The 20,695-nt window shown below is 45.0% G+C and overlaps 1 long non-coding RNA gene across 1 annotated transcript; it reads right to left on the bottom strand.

Annotated features, from left to right (window-relative positions):
* Nucleotides 1-20,125, bottom strand: LOC134522128 (uncharacterized). Its single transcript, XR_010072946.1, has 4 exons — nucleotides 19,777-20,125; nucleotides 19,560-19,667; nucleotides 3,176-3,397; nucleotides 1-2,723 (listed from the first exon to the last, which is right to left on the bottom strand). It is a non-coding gene; the product is annotated as an uncharacterized LOC134522128 (long non-coding RNA).
* Between the last annotated feature and the right edge of the window lie 570 nt (nucleotides 20,126-20,695).

Genomic DNA, 20,695 nt, shown 5'->3' with positions numbered 1-20,695 from the left:
TCCACTTTATCTTGAAGAAAGTGACCTCTTTACCGTTTGCACATCATCTTCAGTGTTCCTCCCATGCTCAACTGAATGTGTCAGTTGTTTGAACAGCACAGCACAGATTTTGTGCATAGCTCCTCGACATATTGTCTGGGTAAAACGGGGCAAATCACCATTTGCATTTCATTCTTGCATTTTGTTATTAAGAGAGAGGTGCGTGGGATGAAGGGAAAAGACAAAACGAGAGAACGTACAAAGATTAACACTGGGAACCAATGATTTATTTGAAGGGAGACGATACTATGAGTCCAAGTGAAAATTAAAGTATGGAGAACTTCCTAGGCAAAACAATTTCTAGCTGTAATATGGGCAAACGTAATTATAGTTTATGAAAACTGAGCAATAGAACAGGACAGAAAACTTGACACTTTCACAGTCCCTGTCCTACCGATTTACTGAATGTCTTTCTTCTCAGCAGATTTCTAAGGAAATCACTCTCTGTGCCATGACTATGAGCTAACTGTCCAAACATGAACAGCACCAAATGCCTAGTGCCATTTGTTGTGGAGCCTTCAGATGTTTAAATCAAAGTCCGGTCAAACCTCACTAAGAAAAATCTTATCCCAAAAGAGTGAACTGAAATGAGCCAAGCGGCAGTGCGAAAAGCGATTTTCCAGCACTTGGAACTGTCTGATATTGCTTTTTATAGTTGCATTTGAAAAGGTTTTATTCTCGGTGATATTTTGTTTACTTCCCTCCTGCATAAATCATCCCGGCATTTCATTGTCTGTTTGGATGCATTTCTTCAGCAAGTTGTCAGACAAGTGTGGGTGCAAAATGATGGCCCAGGAGAGAGGCTATGCCTGGAAATGTCAAAGCCAGCCACACGAGGAGCTGGTATTACTTGGCATTGCATTCATTAGAATTGCTATTCATGGAGATTTCCAAATCCCAAATGTTAAGCAAGCATCTATTTAAGGGGCACTGATGGTCCATCTTAAACAGCTGATTTTTTCCCAGATGATGTATTTGTTATCGCTATGGTGATTCCGATGATTTCATGTGACTCAGTTGCCCAATTAGCTCAGGAACGTGCCGCGCTATCTTTAAAGAAGGGTTCAACCACAGAAAAGATGTTGTACAAAGCTGCAGTTTGGGAAAGAGCTCCCTCTCCACCTCCAAACTACCTCCTGCATTTTGGGAAGGAGGTAGGCAGCTCCCTCTCCACCTCCTTCTCTTACTCTTCATTTGGGGAAACAACCTTCCACGGATTTCTGCGGTGACTGCCAACTTCTTTGTTTTCCAGACTCTGTAGTGCCTAAAATGTGGCCAATGTGCTACCATAGTCAGTGATGAGAACAACGGGGGAGCTGGAGTAAAGACTTCTCTCTCTTCTCATTCTCACTCTTTTTCATACACAGCCTCATCCTTTCAATTAGTTTCATCCAGTCTTCAGTCAGAGTTTAGGACACGAGTGAGCAAAAGTGAATTTCAGTCACATTTATTCCTCCTTGATCCCAGCCTGGCTTTAGGCCAGTCCAGTCATCTTCAGGCAGCTATTTTTAGGCTCTGCACCAGCTCACGCCTCCAAGCAGTTGACATGATATGACAAACAATTTTAAGATCTATCAATAGAAAGTTACGCGTATTCTTTGCTAAGAAAGAGCATACAAACCTAATAGCCCAACAAACAACTTCCAGAAGGTAATTTTCACGGTGTCACTAGAGGGATTTGTGCAGGGGAGCTGGTAGAATTACAAGGGCTGTTGATGGAATATGGATTTTTCTACTCTGAACTGCTTATTCTCCTGTGAACAAGCAAGCTGTGCCAGAACCAACATGTGTGGTTAGACAGCAGACAATAAAAGATAATGTTGTCTATTCACGCAAAATTACACAAAAACACAGGGAAGAATTATTTAATGAACTGTCAATAAGCTGTTATTGCGCACACAGTATTGATCACAAGGTGAGGGAACGGCTGCAGTTCAGGCAGCCAGCAGACATATTTGCGAGTAGTTTTATCTTTAGGCTTTGTTTTGCATCTCTTCCCCACAGACAGTAATTAATTCAACGTTGTTTTGGGAAAGCAGAGAAAATCAACATTCTGGTACTTTTTCTCTCCGTAGTACAGAAAGGCATTAGGAAGGAGCTGCGGAGGCACAGCTGGGGGTCTCAAAATGCTGCTTTAAGTAGACGTTCACCAACATGGAAGTTGCAGCTGTGTACAAACTCCCAGTCACATCATTTCTGATGCCTCTCAAAACACAGACTGGGATAAACGCCGCCCGCTGCCTTATGAACTAAATAAAGGAATCTATTTTTGTCACTAAAAATCAGCTTCCCAGTGGCCAAGGTTTCATTTATGTCACAGAAAAAAAGCAAGGTGGAGATTCAATACAGATGCTTCAGAGCACACGGAGAGAGCTCACGGTACATTTCTGACCTGCATCCAGTTTTCCCACCGAACTGAACATCTTCATTGCCAGCTGTCAGTGGCAGGTTCCTCCTTCCCCCCACATCACTAGCTCATATTACAAGGACACGCTGGGTTTCATTTGCAGCGTTTGTGAAAGAGCTCTTCTGCCTGCCTTGGGGCAGCAGTGCTAATGTGTTAGGCTCTCATTAGAAAGATGTCAGCTTGTCACCAGCTTTGAAGATGACAGTTTATACAGCGTGTTGCTGAGATGAAGGCACCTTGCAGCTCTTGGAGAAATCTTCTTCCAACTCAGTAAAATCTGTGTGTATGAGAGAGAATCAAGGGCTTGAGTAACCTAAGCAGGTTGTTAGATAATGCTTTTGGGTTAGGAAGGTGTTGAGATATTAAATTTAGGTGTGTGCAGCCTTTCCTTGTGATTTCTGATATGTGTAAAATTACGCACGGTGCTACATTCCCTTAGGACACGTCAGACTGCCTTTCCCAAAGGCAGACACAGTCAGGTGTTCCCAGCACAGAATTTTGCCACTGGGTCACTGCTGCATTATGGCCAAGTTCATGGAAACCTGTGCATCAGAAGCCTCCCTCCTCCCACTGAGCCAGGCTTTCTGACAGCTAGCAAATGCACCAAAATTACGCAGATTCAGGGGAGCTCACAGAACCTAGTGGTGGGCACAAAACTGGCAGATGAACTTTAAGATAGGTAAATTTTAGGTGATACATCTAGGAGAAAAGTATATAAACCATGCCTACCTGAACTCAGAACAAGCACTGACACCTATGGAAAGGGATCTTGGAGTGGTCGGTGATGGTTCTCAGAAATCATCAGGACATTGTGCAGCAGGAGCCAAGACAGCATCGTTTTGCAGCGATATAAAAGTTGAGCATGCTCATCATGTCTTTGAGTACCGTGGATGTCCCAGTGTCCACACCTCAAGGAAGAAGCACTGGAGGCAGGGAAGAGAAAAAGGCCACCTAAAATATCAAGAGGAAGGAGCTGTTTTATAAGACACTAATAAAAATGTCTTCAGTTTGGAGAGAAGGTGGCTGGGGCAGACAAAATTCATGAAGAGGGTGAATAAAGTGAATACAGAGCTGCAGTACTAAATCACAGTAATTACACAGCAACGAACAACTGGAACTGGCTGCCACGGGCACTTGTGGGCACCAATAGCATTAGCGGGATGTCAAAGGGATAAGGCGAATTCCTGCATGGCAGGTGTCTGAATGGGTACTGGGAGGACTGGGACATCCCAAATACAGCAACTGGGAGTGCCAGGGATACGGGGGGAATGCACCGCAGGGTGTGACCAGGGGGGCTGAACTAGATGATCCTTTAAAGGTCCCTTCCAACCCAACAAAATCTACGATTTTATGAGTCGAAATAGCAGTTCCTGCTGTCTCTGACGAATAGAGAGTACTGGGCTATTGGTCTCATCCAGTATGACATTTCCTACGCTTTCTTACACTATTGCTCATATTTGGAAATGAGACATTCAGAAGGATAAAGACACCAACAATTTAAAATCATTAAATAAATGGCTGCACTTTTTCCTTTCTTCAGATAAGTAATGATACCAGAAGGAAACTGTTTCACTTAATGATTTGTTTATTCTTTGATCACTTGTATACATCTGGCCAGTGTTGTGACAGCTTTCAGTTCTATATTGCGGTTTTCATCTTATTCCTGATTGATTTATTCATCTGTGCCAGTATATAAAAAATAGATTTGCAAAGCTGCTCATTTTTTCCAGTTTGTCAGGTGTCAGTCCAGCACTAACAGTCTGATTCCAAGCACAGTGCTGTCAATTGACATTGGACCCTAATTAATGCTGCTTAGTAGAGAAGCTGAACATTTGTATTGCTGTTCTCAGCTTCTCTGTTCCAGCCTAGAGACACCATTAAGAGCAACACTTTGAAAAAAGGCTTTGCTTCCAAGCTCCTTGCTCTAATCTTTGCCAGTATGATTTTTTTTGTTGCTTAATCTGAACAAAAACTCACAGTCTTATCAGCAAAGTGGTGCCTCTGACTTCACCTGGAGTCCAGTGCTCAGAGTGCAAAGTCCGGGATTACAGACAGTTTTTAGGTAAGCAGCTGCCTTCCTATCAGCCGCAAAACCCCATCAGGAGACAGCACCTTCCGCGGGGGAAACCGCTGCGGAGGAGCAGCTGCCGAGCCACTCTTCCCACTGCCTCTGAGGCGACGTGGGCACCGGGCACGCGGCTGGCTGGTGAACCAGAGCCCCACGCGTACGGCCGGCCAGCTGGTCTCCTGGCCGCTTGGCCAGGTGCTTTTAGCCCTCCGTGCAGTCCTTTCGGGAGTTCAGCAGGAGCCCTTTGGCACCGTCTCGCCCAGAAGAAGGATTCCAGCTTTCCTGCAGAAAGACAGGAATGTGCAGGAACCGCTGTCTACCTGCAGCGCTGTGGGAGCAGGGAACCGCCACTCAGCTGGTCGGTGGGATCTCAAAGCTCCCAGCTGCCCTGGGTTCAGAGCCCTACCACCAGTTATCTGCTGCTTTAGGTACTACCTGATTGTGATGTTTTCTCATTGCAAATTTTCTTTTTATCAGCGTGTGTGTTCTCTGCAGGGGCTCACCTAGAAGCAGTGCAAACATTCAGTCTCAAACAACAGCAGGTTTCTAGGGCTGTACATGAAAAACATGGGCAGATATTGTGGTTGGTATGAACAAACAACAGCATTTTGGATCGTATCTTCACGTTAAGATTCATCAAGGCTTGAGTCAAAGATTTCTTCCCCCATCACTCTTATTGTGATTTTTGATGCATCACAGTCCTTCTCCCAATTTCTCCTGAGTGGTTCTCAGTCCATTGACCCTTCAGTGTGGCTTTCTCTAAGCAAGAAAAAGGTGTGCATTTTTCCAGGGATTTATGTAGATTTTATTGGATTTTCTAAACAGTCAAAAGTTATCACTTCAGGACTGTGAATCTCAATTAATTTCTGTTGAGATTTGTACAGCTGGATATTTACTACTGGTTATGAGCTATTATATGAAGCTATATCTCGTAAGTCCAGTAAGCTCAGCTGCAGCAAAATTGCCTGAAGCACAGTGTTTGCAGGAATAAGAATGGGAAAACCATTGGATTTTCTATCCCAGAGGAGAGAGAGCCTGAAGCTCCTGAGGCTTCACACCTGAGAGCCCAGAGAGCGGATAAGAAGTGCTGTCAGCTCTGCGTTGCCACAGTTCTCTTTAAAAAACAAAGGAAAGACCAAAGCCCCAGGACAGCCATCAGAAATACCTGTATTCGTTACGTATCCAGAATGCCAGCTCTCCTGTAACACAAAATGCAGTTGGAGAGCTTTCTCGTAACCGCTCAAGCCATTATCCCAGCCTTCCCTACCTTGCGCTGCCCTACTGGCAGCAGAACGATAGGAGAGAGCTTTGATGTTTTGTTTGTGGACTGTTGGAGTTTGGCAGTAAGTCACTGAGTTTGTGCTACAAGACGCTCACGCCTGTCACGCGTTGGTTGCTGTACGGTCACAGGCACTGTTGAGCAGCTCCCTTGTACCTGTTGGCTTTCAGACAGCAGAGGTCTACCACCTGAAAGAAAAAAGGTCCTGAAAGCAAGTCCTCATTAGAGGTGAGGACAATACGGACGGTGACACACAACCAAGCAGTTCTGACTCCATCCATGCGTGGTCTCAAATTCATTAGGGTATTTGAAGAGTAGCTGAAATGGATCATTGTTATTTCTGCTTCTCACAGGCTTCCGACATGTTTGTTCCCATGACAAAAAGTTTTTAAAAAATGATGCGGCAGATGTAGTCTGTCTGAGATTTGATGGCTCTTGAACATAAATGTATTCACGAGTCTACAGACAGGATTGCACTGAAGAGCTGCCTCAGAAAACTGTCCTTCTCAGTCTGTAATGGATTCACATCCAGTAATCCTCAGACTGTTATGAATTAATACTCTATAAATGATGCTGTTTCAAGATAAATCACAAGCCATCTGCCTGGCAACGCAAACCGGAGGGCTGTGATGTGCAGATGAGTTCCCATCACGCTCCGGAGAGGAGCAGTCAGGCAGCCGATTCAGCAGCCTCAGAGCTCGGGACGGATTACTGCCAGAGGCTGAGCTGACGGGTCTGCTGCAGAGAGCCACTGGCACGAGCTTTTCCTGACCCTAAGATCCATTGTAAATACCAGTGTAGAAATAGCCTGGAAGATAACTCTGACACACGGAGAGACCTGGTTTTTGGCATTCCCATGTTCACCGGCCAGACCATCCTCACAGTCTCACTTTCTCCTCCTTGTCCATTCTTTGTTTCTGACTCCATAAGATTCTTGTGAAGGAACACACCCAACATCAAACTGAAAAGTATTTTGTAAGAAACACGTTCTTTAACTCCACGGTGCAATTCCCGCTATCCACTGCGCGAAGGCTCCTGTCGGTCATTTCAGTTCCTGGGCAAAATACAGTGGAGTGCGTGGAGCTGTATAATGCAAGAGCCCAAACCTCTCACCGTTTACAACAGCTGTCGGGAATACGACGTTCAGATGGGTGCAAAATCTGGCTAAACCCCACACTGAAAAATACACAGTGACTCGGGAAAAAAAAAAAAACAAAAAAAAACAAAACCAAAAAGCCAACAAACAGCTAAATCCAGAAAGGTGGAAATAGATTCTTACTCTGGGCTTTATTACCAGGCTACATGCTGCTGTGCTTCCTCCTTGGAAAGGCAGGAGTCAGCAGCAAGATACTCAGTGAACTATCCCATTCACCAGATAAGGTTTTTTTCCAATTTTATATTTCTATCATTTTTGTAATGTGCATCTGCACAGCAAGGCCCCTCTCTTTCCAGATGGCATCTTGCCTGCTTCACTCTGGCTTCCATCTGGAAGAATTGCTTTGCATCTGCCTCCAAAACGGCAGCCAGCTCGGCTCTAGTTATCAGTCAGTAACGTGAAGCAGTGAGATAGTTCGTGCTCTCCTAGAGGAGGATCAGTACTATGATCCCCAGCTTTGAAAAGGATTAGCCTTCCAGCGAAAAGCTCTGCTATCTCCTTTTCTCAACAGAGCTGCTTGGAGCAAACCACTGGCTGAGCTTTGCTGGTGCTCATGGATGGGCGCTAGACGGAACCAATGCAAGAAGACAATATTAACTGGATCGGTGACACTAAGGATTGGACTACTGGTTTTCAATTCCAGACACCTGAAGACAAATCCTGACAGAGATAGGGTGGAAGCAATAGAGAGTATTGCAAAGTGCCTCTACACCAAAGGATTCCTCTCACCTAAGGTTGAAAGGAGAAGATTTAATCAAAACTAGTCATCTAGTCCGAGGAGAGAGACAGACAATTCATCTGGCTCGTCTTATCTTAGGATGGGGTGAATTGCTGACGGTCATGCTAAACCAGCTGCCAAGCCTGGCTAAAATCAGATTGTATGAATCCCAGCCCAAGATAGATCTTGATCACAATTCACAGTAGGCTGAAGAAGTTAAAAGCTGATTTTCTAGACCTTAGAGTCCGTCTGTGATGGTGGAGATGACAGACATCATCAAGACGAGTTCACACCAACTATCTGTTTTAGTTGAAGTATTACTATAGTTTCAAATGCAAGTGTTCAACTATCTGTTAATAAGCTACAGAGAAGATATCTTCCGTGGGACATATGAAAATGATTGTGTTAACCTTGTCCTTGGCATGCCACAGGGAAAAGTCTGTGCAGTCATTTGTAGCCATCTCCTTAAAGCTCCCCTCCCACTCTTCTGGCATGGATGATGGCATATCTAGAGGAAATCTTCTTGCTGACATGTGTGGGCCTACTGTCTGTTAAACACACTGGTTGTGTTCAGTGTAAGGATAAACTTTGACTAATTAAGGCTTATAAACTATCAGCCACAGATGGTACCAGTTTTAATGTCTCCTCGGATGAGTCTGCATATGTCGGGGAGAACAGGAGCCAAACACCACCAGTAAACTCATCAACAACTACCCAGGACCTAAAGCAGGTCTTTTGAAAAGGTTGGGTTTCATTCTCATTTGCTGAAGTCCCCATGAATTTAAAAGTGCATCTCCTGTAACTTTTGGGGGTTGGGCATTTCCTTTCCTATGTGTTTATCACTTCTGAGTAACCCTATAGCAAAACTTCTACATTAACACGCAGATTGGGAGTTAAATTTAGCCTGCTTTGTTTTTGACCTATTATGTGTGTACAGATAGCAGGTGACTCCCATTGATGCTCCGTTGTGGGTAGGTGTTTATCTTCTGCTTATACTTTGAAAAGTCTCTCTGTCATCTTTATTTTTGCTGTCACAAATGGAAAAACATTATTTAACGTAGTCCTCTTCTCAAGGCTTGTCTCAGTGGGAGTTTCAACTGTTCACCTCCATCCTGGCATCTCACCTTGCTAGTACGCATGATTTTGAGCTGATGTACAGGTCTTAAGTTAATAAGTGAAGGAAATCTGGTTTGGAGTGTGACCACGACACAAAAAGTAAATGGCACGCTTGGCCCAGCAGAAGCATTTACTTTTTCTGCGCAGCCTTTCCCCCAGGGGTAAAACGGAAGGCTTGTACCCTCCACGGGCAGGACCGAGAGGCTCAGTCCAAGTGGTCTCCAAAGCGCACGGTGATTTTTGAGTGAACTAAGCCTTATTAGCACCAACGTTGCATTCCCACTGCACCATTTCTGCTCCCGTCTGTGGCCCAGAAGAACCACAGTGTCTGAAATGGGACCAAAAAAATGAGATCACAAGTAATAGCTTCCACAAATGGAAACCTTCTGGGTCAGCAGTAACACCCTTTTTTTCTCTGCAGTGGGCTGTTATCGCTGCCCTACAGTCTATGTCATTTGCTAACGTAGTAAGTATTTTACACTCAGAAGGCTGACAAACAAAATATCGAAATGGAAAAGAATAAGAAAGTAAGGAATGTTCTCTGTTCTTTCCTCAGAAGTTTATCCCACTTAAATATTATGGGAGGCATTTTTGCTTATGCATTCGAAGTGGTTGCAACTGCTAACATTCATATTACGCTGGGCTTTGTCTATGTGGATATTGATGTCACCAGCAGAACTTTTCCAACAGATTAACAGACATAATTTCTTAGGTCTCAATTTATTTGGGAAGCTATTTTTGCTGTCAGCATCTTACCTGATGATGCACTTTATTCTTCCTGCGAGATACAAGTTGTCTTTAGCCCTTAGGAAAAATGTTTGTACTGGATTAACCCTGAGGAACCAATAAGCGAGAAACTGGGCCAGATTCTGCTAGGCTGCAAATGCAGATGCACAGCAAAAACACTGATTGTTAAAAAAATGGCAGGGGAGGAATCCCGCAAATTCACCTTAAAAAACTCTGTAAAGGGGAATTACAAAATACGCGTCTGTCCATAGTCCCATGTTTGTATCTGTCCACTATTTAACACAGCGATGCCTCAGTGATATCTGCGCATTGGATTCCTGCCTCTGGTAGATATAAAGCATGGAAATAAGATATAGATAGGACTTATCTGCTCCAGGCAGCTGGAGTAGAATAAAAAAGCTTTTTCAGTTCTGTGCATGTCTGTACAGAAAACAGCCACATTTGAAATGACAGCATGATTGTATTTTAATGGGACAAATTCAGGATTAACCAGCACTGAACAGGTGTCAACCCCAAAGTGCACCACAGTTGTCTCAGCCTCTGAGCATTAACACAAACTGAGCGTTTGTTCTACTGCTGCAAGAATCTGGTCCATCAAAGCTGTCAGTCGTGAGCAAACTTTACCCAGTAAAACCAATGCCGTTACTCTGCAGCTGAGTTACCCACGCTTGTGGGCAAGGGTGCACTTATGAGCACCCCAAAAGGACTCTGCCCCCACATGAGCACAACCCAACGTATCCTGTGCTGCAGCTCATACAAGAAAATGTCTGTGCTACTCCGCAGAGATGGTCTCCTCCACCACCCAGCACCAAGAGTGTTCAGAGCCTTGCCCTGAACCAAAGGCAAAAGCCATAGGACCAAAAACTCAGCCCCCTATTTTTCAGACAGCCTCTGGTACAACACGTCAGCACGCAGGAGAGTAAACACAGCCACCTAGCGCGGTTTCTGTCGTGAGCCACCTGCGTTAGCTCAGTGCCGTGGCAGAGGTGCAGGACCGTACTCCAGCCCTTTGCGTGGTAAATGTGGAACGGGAACGCTTGCAAGAGTCCCCCATGGAGAAGAGAGGACCTAAAGGGTAGCTGTTGTGGTTGGCTGGATGGTGTGAGGACACCACTTAAAGAGACGTGTAGAAAAAGCATCCATAAGATGCGAGGTTCATAATGTCACTTCACTCGACTACTTCTTTTCAATGGTTCAATGTACTGAAAACATGTCTCGCTTCAACTTCAGGGAATTTTATATCATACCCTATGTTTTTTTCATCTGAAATTAATAAAATATAACATCTCTATTAATAACTGAACAACTTCAGCTTGTCGTCTTCAAAAACTTTTAGAGCATCAGTAATAGAGTAATAGCAGTGGCTGGTAATAGGCCTGCTGCACCCTCTCCTCCTAAATAATGGAGTAATGTTTTCAGTCCAGCGTTTTAAAGCTGGATTTGCCAACAGAGATCATTTCTCATCACGTGCTATGGTTAGGATAGCGCACTCTCCTCGGCAGTTCCAGTCCCGAAGCCCAGCGGTAGGGAAGCCGCCGTACGTATTAGCCGCTCTAACCGTGCCAGGGAAATGGTTGTGACAGTGGTCACTGCGAGTGGTACAGTAATCAGATGTAACCGGACATGAAGGAACACTTGAAGCGTGTCACAGCTTATTTTTAACTCACTACCCTGCCCTACTTATTCATTATTTTTGATGCAAAGTACTTTTAATTCCATGTGAATAAATGAACAAAACGGAGCACGAGGCACGGCATGTCCCTGAGTGCTGCGCTGAGCGTGAGACCAACAGGCTCAGCCTCTGCAGAGGGGGTGCTCCAGGGGCATGGGCAAGGGTGCTTCCAGAGCCCCCAGGGAAAGGCTGTCTGAGTCAGTGGAGCATATTCACCCAAGGCAAGAAATGGGGCTGGAGACAAAGGACCTGCTTTGCATTTTTGAAGGGATATAAAGAAGCTGAAGAGTTTACAGGCAGCGATAAATGATGGGTCAAATTTCTGTTGATCCAGAAATCAGTACGATGGTGATTGTATCGAACAACGTCATCAACACAAGAACAGGTCTGGGCCCAAAATGGCAGGGAAATAAATGTGTGGGAGTGAGAGGTGATTGAACTGGGGGAATAACATCGACTATCTGAATAAGGGGGAATTCTGGAAGAGACGACCTAAAGCAGAACTATTCAAAAGATGGCAATAGCCAGCTTACACTCCATAAAGGAGTCTTCCAGTCTTCCAGTCTCAGTACACTGCTCATCACAATGTTATTTGCTCAGTGGGAGACTGGTGATGCCCCGCAGCCAGAACTTCCCGTTGCTTTATCTCTGAGTGAAACACGTGGATGTTTGGAAGCAGATGCTTAGCTGTCCCCAGGCTCAAATCCTCACTGCAGGGAGGCTTCAGAGCAGCTCTGCTCTTCCACTTCTGGACAGGAGTTTCTCCATCCACATTAGCCTCTGGACAAACTCAAGCAGAAGAAGGAAGCCTACGGACAGTGGAAGCAAGGACAGGTAAACTGGGAGGAATACAGAGAAATTGCCCAAGCAGCCAGGGATCAGGTTAGGAAAGCTAAAGCCCAGACGCAGTTAAGTCTGGCCAGGGATGTCAAGGGCAATAAGAAACGCTTCTACATCAGTGGTAAAAGGAAGACTGGGGAAAATGTAGGCCCTATCTGGGAGGGAAAGGGAGACCTCGTCACCTGGGATATGGAGAAGGCTGCGCGTATATCTCCTTCCAGTCCCGAAAGAGGGTCTACAGGGAAGATGGGGAGAGACTCTGGATCAGGGAGTGTAACGATAGGACGACTGCCCAGAGAAGCTGTGGCTGCCCCATCCCTGGAGGGGTTCAAGGCCAGGTTGGACGGGACTTGGAGCAACCTGGGCTGGTGGGAGGTGTCCCCAGGGCAGGGGGTGGAATGAGATGATCCTTAAGGTCCCTTCCCACCCATTCTATGATTCTATGATTACAGCTTTTCTATTAAGACCAGATGTATACTACCTTGATGCACTCACTGCATGGCACTCGATGTCTGTAACTGGTGAGCTGGAGGAACCTTATGTTATCATTACAGAAACAAAATTTATTTAAACCCTAAACATTTATTAAATTGTAAATTAGACACATTTTTCTTTAACTTTACTAAAAGCTGGCTATTCTTTCTTATGTTGGGCTGTTTTTTTCAACTGTAAACTGTTCACATCATAGTATCATTCCATCACAGACACCCCCAGACCTTCTAATGTGCTGAATCCCTCACTATGGAAATCCTAGTGCTACTGAATACAGGTTTGGTGGTTCCAAAATCACCAATTAGTCAACCTTGCATTATCAGAGGGCAGAACTAGCATATATTTCTGTAACTATATGTCTTCCTCCTCTTCTATTACTGTATTTAACATGTATATTAAAAATATTCTAAAAATATTTGAACCCTTATTCAGAGAGAAACAAAGAGTACAATTCCATTTGTTAAGTAAACAGTGATTCTGGAGGTGTTTCTAACGCAGAGAAGTCTGGCCATATGTGTGCTTTGTAAGTTGATCTCTGCTCTGTTCTCACTTTGATTATTTCAGCAGAGAAGCCTTCCTAGATTTTCCTTTCCATGTTTTAAATTTTTGCTGCATGAATTAAACTTACTGTGCTTTCACCAGTTCATTGAATCTGTGCATATTCATGCGTATACCGATAAATGAATTGAGTTCATTCATCCCACGTATCTTCTCTGACCTCTCAGGTCTTTAATTAAAGGATTTCCTTCCAGCCTGCATGTACAATGCAAATAAATATTTTTATGCTTGAGCCATTCCTTTCTCTTTAAAATGGCAAAGCTGTTGGCTCAAGCAGGGAGTGACCCAGCTTAGGGAACTGGAAGAGACCTACTAGAAGGGAGCAAAGGAAGGCACATTAGCAGAACATCAAAGCTACTCAGTCATTAAGTAGTTGTCAGCAGCTCACAACTGAAAGGTCCACCAAGGTCAGGAACGGCGCTACATCTCCCACAGTTTGGCTCACCAACCCACTGAAATTCAAGCTGTCGTTGGAAAAATACCAGTTAAACCTTTGCAGCCCTATCTGAGCACAGAGGAGGTTCACACACATCCAGCGTTGGACTGTCCAACACCAGCCAGGGCTCAAGCTCCCCGGAGCAACCAGCGCAAATACGGGCACCTCTTCTCCGTGCCGGCTCCCACCTGGTGCGCCAGCCCCTCCGCCGTCGGGGTGTGGGGTGCTCCCCGTGGGCCACTTAAACCTTCAGCCCAGTTCAGGGCCAGCTGGCAGCAAGGCAGCGGTTCCGCCTCTGCTACGGCTGTGACAGTCTCAGCCACCTGAGACCTCCCTTTACAGCGGGGCACGTTCTCTGTCACAACAACACGAAGAAGAACAGAAATATTCGGAAGGATAATTAATATCCTGAAACCCAGCACTCTGTCTCAGTGACAGCCCCGGTCAGGGTTGTGTCAGTCACAGGAATTAACAGCGGAGGGGGCTGATTTACTTCAGGTCATTACAACCACAAAAGGCCACCAAGGCTGTGAAGAAAGAGGAGAGAGCAGAAAGAAAACTGTGAGTGACATGTTTTCAGCTTGAGTAAGCTTGCTTTAGCAGAATACTTCAGCACCCTCGCATCTCCGCACAATAAATGAATTGAGCAATTCTAGGGCGCGGTGTTATCCCCTTTGGAAAGCTTTGTGCTCTCCAATATAAACTCAGTATAAACTTCAATATTTATAGAAAGAGCATGGCCCATAAGGCAGGTTACTGGCATGTGAAAACTTGCTACCTAATGCAAGTCTACTTTAAATTCAGTAGGGATGGAAACTGAGTGAGGAATTGACTTTAAAAAAATATATATATCCTGCCAACTTCCTTAAATTCAAGCTTTTTGATACATTCTACAACTACCCAAACTGAAAAGTTTGAAACTGAGCTGACTTTACAGAAGGTTTAGAAAAAAATAACTAACATTCCAGTTTTCAAATGAAAGAAATAATATGTTAATTTCCCTTTTTTAGAAAATATATCTCTTATATCGAAAATACAACCATCTTTGTAAGTGAAAAATACATACTAAACTTAGGAAAGAGAGAAAAAACTGAAAGGTAAAGATAACGCCAAACCAAAAAAGTCAGTTTGCCAGCTCCTAGTGTGGTTATTCAGATTATCCACGTGGAGAATCTAAAATGTCGCATTTGATTCTCCCACTAATCATCCACAAAAGAGAGATTTACTGATGACAGCTCCTGAGTTTAATCTAGTGCACTGTACTCCACTCCTTCGGGATGTCTTAGTCCTGACTTGCCTCCCATCGCAACAAAGCCCAACACAGAAGATGTGTAGAATAAATCAACCAAGATCAGGCCATTGTTAAAAAATACCCCACTAACCTCAAGCCACAGAAGAAGCAGAACCCCTAAAATGAATTATCTTGGCCTCATAACTGCCGTGTTTCGTTTAGAGGCTTGGTGAAGACACAGGTAAGACACAGCCAGAGAAGTCACTAGCCGAGAAGACCACCAGTTCCACAGATGATTTTTTTTTTATCTCTTGTTCAAACTCCTTTGTTCCGTTCCCAAACTCTGCCCAAGAAAAAGAAGTAATTCCAAGCTGCCCATCTTCTTCATTCCCACTTCCTTCAGGAACCTCAATACAGCCACCACAGGCTGCAAAGCCAGAGTGCTGGGGTAGAAACTTTCCTGCCAGTGCTTCAAGTTCAAGACCCCTCCAAGGCTAATCTCATTACAAGCCCTCCAAACCTGGAAGTCTCCCAGTCACCTGCAAAAGCCGTCAGCGGGACCGAAGTAGCCAGAAACTACCCTTAGGCATAAACCCAAATGTTTCCCTAGTGTCCTTGTTACCGACACTGCTTTTCCAGAGGTCCCGCTCCCACAGTACCAGCATCTAATGAATTCCTGCGGTGCCTTGGACTCTCAACCTCGAGGCTGATACAGAGCAGCAGCGATTTGCACTGGTCTTTCTCCAGACGAGCCCCAGCTCAACTAAGCGCCCACAACTTCAGAGGCGCCAGGATTTGAACACGTTTTACTGTGAAATTCTTTCTCTTCTTCTTCCAGCAAACCAGATGAAGTTTGTTCAGCCCTTATGGTTGTTACCTTCAAATCACAAATCGAATAATTTTTGTAGTGAACCTATCACTAATTTTGAAATCTCCCACTAAAGCCGTATCTGTTCGATAAAATGCCAGTATAAAAATCAGTCCTAAGTATCATAAATGAATACAATTTCAAAACATCTGGGCACAACGCTTCTTCTGGCGTCTCTGCAAGAAACAGTAAAAACATCTGTACCCCATTAAAATGGTTCTGCCTGCTCTGCTAACCAAGCCGGGCTGCTGGGGACACTCGGCCCGTGCAAACTCTGCGACTGGTTGAAGAATGTGTAAAACAGTTCTGATAAAAGGTGATTAAAAGACTGTTTTCACATAAATTCTCTAGCGGGAACGGGTGCTTTCCATGAAAACATCCATTTAATAAAAACAGAAAAAAAAGCATGAAGCTTTTCAATTGAAAAAAAAAAAATCAGAATTTTAGTGAGCAACTGCTAAATGTGCACTCCTCAGACATGAAAATCAGATATGTGCATGGTTTCTGGGAGGGGGATAAGCTTTTCCTGAAGATCAGAAGTGCTGTATTTGTAATTACTGATAAACCGGCTGATTAATTAAGTACTAGAGAGACATATTAATCCATCTAGCGCCTGATCCAGTTCTCATGTAGAGCTCCCATTAGTAGCATTAGTGTGAATTGCAGTAGGTATCTCATCCGTTTCAGCCTCTCCACCCATTGTGCTTTAGGGAGAGCTGACTGAATGCTGCAACGAGAGTGAGTGCGTCTTGGCAAATATTAATTTGCACTTTGAAATGAATTTACTGTGACTGTTCTAGTTTGCCAGCTGGAATACCCAGCAGAACAGGGAATGTTAAGCAGACATTGGACATCATTCAACAAAAGTAAAATTAGGATGGTATGATATTCCCCAGGAAAGCTTTTCTGCATATTTATAAATCCATTCAAATAAGAAAAATATACTATATGACTACAAAGTGCAATAAAATTAGTAGTGTTTTGCCACCTGATATCATACACCAGGTAAGGATTATGAGCTGCTTATCGGGTGACACAAACCGAGCACTATTCGCAGAAATCATTTGATTAATGTAGGCAAAGAGCAAAAACCCACAGACCTGAGGTGATCTTCTGGCTGGCAGTTTGCAGCCAGAAAAAGACGAAATTCACTGAATTACCTTTTCATTGCAAAGCCTCCTTGGAGAACTTGAAAACTCCTGTATAGGAGACCCCCCCCATATTCAGTGGCTGGAGAACAGACAGAAAAATTCCAAAACATCACGACATACCAGTTGACACCTCTCAAGTGAAACGTCTGTGGGACTTTCCCCGTGACAAAGCAATTCGCGTCCCAGCCTGCACGGCACACGCTGCGTGCTGAGCTCACGGGTCCCCAGGGCAGCCCATAATGAAACACAAGGGCTGGTCTGCTGCACCGCTGCCTTCCAGTCTCCTCAACACGCGTGGACGGTTTCACCTCCGCAGCATTACTCAACAATCGCGGTGTACGAACCAGCTCCTCAGTTGACCGGGAGCAACACTCATCCTATTTCAATATTTCCCTAAGCCAGGACCAAAAATGAAGTGTGGTTAGGGGCACTGTATCTGAAGCTCAGTTTCCCAGTGGAGCCAGGCAAAGTGTGTGTGTGTGCGCGCAGCAGAGTATCCTTAAGAAAATCTTTCAGAGATGATAAATTTTTATCTCCATTTTTGGAAACCTGGAAAATAGTCTTCTGAGAGGGACCTCTAATAAGTCTGGCAAGTCTTTGCTGCTCTGCCTGCAGGCACACATGGTGCTGCTACCTGGCTCTGCCGTGCTCTACAGGGACTCTCCAATGCAATTAATTTTTTTTCTAACCAGAAATATGTGAATCGAGTGCTAAGAGCCCTCTGAGGTCTCTGGCACCTGCTCTGAGGCAGCCCTGCGGGAACGGCCCTGGATCGCTGCAGCAGCGCCGCGGCTGGGGACGGACAGAGGACTTTAAAGGATCTGAACTGCTGCGTGGCTGGATGAAAGAGGGACATCAATTAATTTTCATCGTCATGTCCTACAGCGCCCAGTTCCTGATCTCTTAAAACACAGTGAAATAAACACTTTAAAACCGTATTTCGGCAAATTTTCCAGCTCAAACCTCAGCTGGGTGGCATAGCCCAGTGTGCTGAGGGCCAGGGTCAGTAATTAACTGATCAGTTGGCAAACACAGGGAAGTGGTAGAGCCGCCTGTTACAAAGATGACACTCACTCTGGGGAGCAGAAGGTAAAAGTGCTCAGGCAACAAGCACAGCTTAACTTATTGACATACGACTTACGGGCAAAGCTTAGAAAAATAAGAATACATAACCAAATCCATGGTATTTAAAGACTCAGAACGCTGCACATTTAAATACTTTTTATACAGAGAAGCTAGCAAATAGCTTAATGTTTCTTTCAAAATCTATTTTCTGCTTCTCAAATTTTGGACACCTCCAGACTCAGGAGAGCAAGGATGGAATTTACATGAAAATTTAAAAGCATTTTACATGTTCGATCCGTGTCACTTTTTCAAAGTTACTTTCCTGAGAGTGGAGGATGCTAGATTGACGGCTCCGGAGACTGGCATCGCGGTTTATAGCCAAGGAGCAGGGAAAATAAGGGCAGGAGCAGGGCAGGCGCCCGCCCAGATGCCCTCTTGTTTCCTCCCCTCGCCGCCTCCCCTCTGTCTTGCCCCGAGTCCCCCGGGGAGCGGCAGACGTCGTCTCTGCTCCTCTCCCTGCGCACACGAGGTGGTGACCGCTGCCAGCCACTGGCCGGGCTGGGGCAGATGCCGTCGCCCTGCGTGCTTGGGTGCTCGCAGCCCAAGGCTGACCGACCAACCTGCACTCAATATGAAGAGACCGAGAAATGCAATAGAGAAGCTCAGGAATCTTTTTCCGGGATAACGTCCACCGGAGCAGTCTGGGGTGGGCTGCTGCCAGGCCGAGGCAGCAGGGTGTGGGTTGCTGCAATTCCGTGCACAGGACTGAGGGGTGAGGGTGCACCCGCAGGACAATTAATGGTAAAGCAGTTAGCCTGGAGCAGGGTGGCATTTAGCACACAGCAACAAGTTTATCATAAACCCACCTGAAGCCGGCTGTGAAGGGGACACCTTCAGGCAAGACGGAAAAAGGGTTCTCGAGCCTGAACCAGCACGGCCTACACAGACCGGTGCTTTCAGGTCTACAGCCACGTTTTTGGGAGGAAAACTTTGCGTGCTTGCAAGGCTGTGAACAGTTGATGCGATTGTCAGCTCTGTTTGCATATCTTAACCCCTCATTTTGGAGAGTCTCGTGCTTTATTTTTACATTTTTTTTACTTTCCAAGAGCAGACAATGACACGTCAAACTAAGACAGCACTGTCCTTTTTTTATTTATTTATTTTTATAAATTGAAGCAAGGTAATAAACTGAAAAGGCCTGGGGCAGTGACTACCATAAATTGGTTAAAGACCAGACGGCGGTCATTAGAACAGAGATGACTCATGCAAGGGATCTGAAGGGTTGTGCAAAGGAGTTAATGACAATGTCAGTAAAAATGCTGAAACTGGAAACTGTACCCGAGACCTGGCGCCTTCTTTTGAAGGGCAGGACCTTGATTGCAGGAATTTTTAAATTACTTAGTTTTAACTTACTTAGTTCACAAGGAAATTGATTGACAATCTAAAAAGAGATAAAATAATAAAACTACTAGAAGATCATAATGAGTTATGAAGAAAACAGGATAGCTGTTTACGGGAGAACGCTGCTTGTCCAATCCTGGTTAATGAATAAGAGGAAAAACATAGGCAATACACTCCATCTGGGGTTTCCTTGAAGAAGGTCCATCAAAAAACGCTAATAATTAAACAAAGTATTGCTGGAAGGTGATAGTATTGTTATGGTTAAAAATTGTTGAAAACCCTCGTTCAAAAACCACTGAAGTGAAAAGAAGTTACCTTAGAAAACCTGGATTCAGACTTGAAGGAAGGCGAAAAACCAAGACCAGTAATTCGTATCTCCTGCATAACCATGATTTTAGCTGAAGCACCTTGAAAACCTGCAGGCTTGAGTTTAAAGTTGGAAAAGAGAAGTTAATGGATGTCAGTTTTGCAAACCTCCAAACATAGCTATAACTCGGCCACAAAATTCTGTGAAATCCATCCATCCCTTTACCTAAAGAGCTGGTCATACCCTTCCGCGCTTTGCACGCTTCAGCTGGCTCGTCCTCTGGTCACGGGAGCATCACCGTACCTTCCGTCAAAAATGCGCCTTCCACCCTGCTTTGTCCTGATCCAACACTGAAGGGAAAACTCGCATGGCTTCTTTGGGATTTTCTTTTGACTCTTTTTGGAGCAACTTCTCTATTTAGGAGAGAAAAAAAAGACACACTGTGGCACACGGAAACCTTTCCATTCAGCCGTTCCGGCAGCGCTTGCATGAGGCTGCAGAGGAAGAGGAGGAGCAGAGGGAAGGGGCAAAATTTCATCTAGCCCGGTGGCAACCAGACCCCACGGTGGGGTGGGAGGGCCTCCTTCCCAGGCACGTGGCGCAGGCGCTGCCCCAGTACGAGCCTCGCTGCCTGGGCAGATGGCGTCCCTCGCAGAGAGGAGGAGCAGAGGGTGCCCTGTCAGGCTGCGCGCTCTCCCCCGGGGCGGAGGGGGGCTGTCAGAGCCGTGCTGGGGGCGGCGGTGACTCTGCCGCCTGGGGAGTAAGAAGTGGAACGTTAGCGTGAAACTGAAGCCGAAGAGGGGAAGAGGGAAGAGAAAGCGAATGAGTCAGAACAGCGATTGCGGGGGCACGTCAATATTTATAGCAAAAATCCCCAGGCTTCAACTGACTCTATCTAGTGGCATGAAATATATATATATTTTTTTTAACACTAATCAGGAAATCTGTTTGACAACAATGAGGACCTGTTAATTCAAACCTTGTGCTCTGCAGCGCTACACCAAGCTCTGACGATTATTTCTCGATAACTCTGCACTATTGCCTGTGTATGCCAAAATAGAAATGTTGGCTAAGAGCTTCCTTAAAGGACAAACCACTTTGCTTTTCCAGCCTACGATGGCTGCTCGTACTGGATTTTACCTAA

The sequence above is a fragment of the Chroicocephalus ridibundus genome, chromosome 11, assembly GCF_963924245.1.
Source record: "Chroicocephalus ridibundus chromosome 11, bChrRid1.1, whole genome shotgun sequence".
Taxonomy (NCBI): domain Eukaryota; kingdom Metazoa; phylum Chordata; class Aves; order Charadriiformes; family Laridae; genus Chroicocephalus; species Chroicocephalus ridibundus.
The sequence above is the reverse complement of the archived record's forward strand: the minus strand, read 5'-3'. Positions and strand labels throughout refer to the sequence as shown.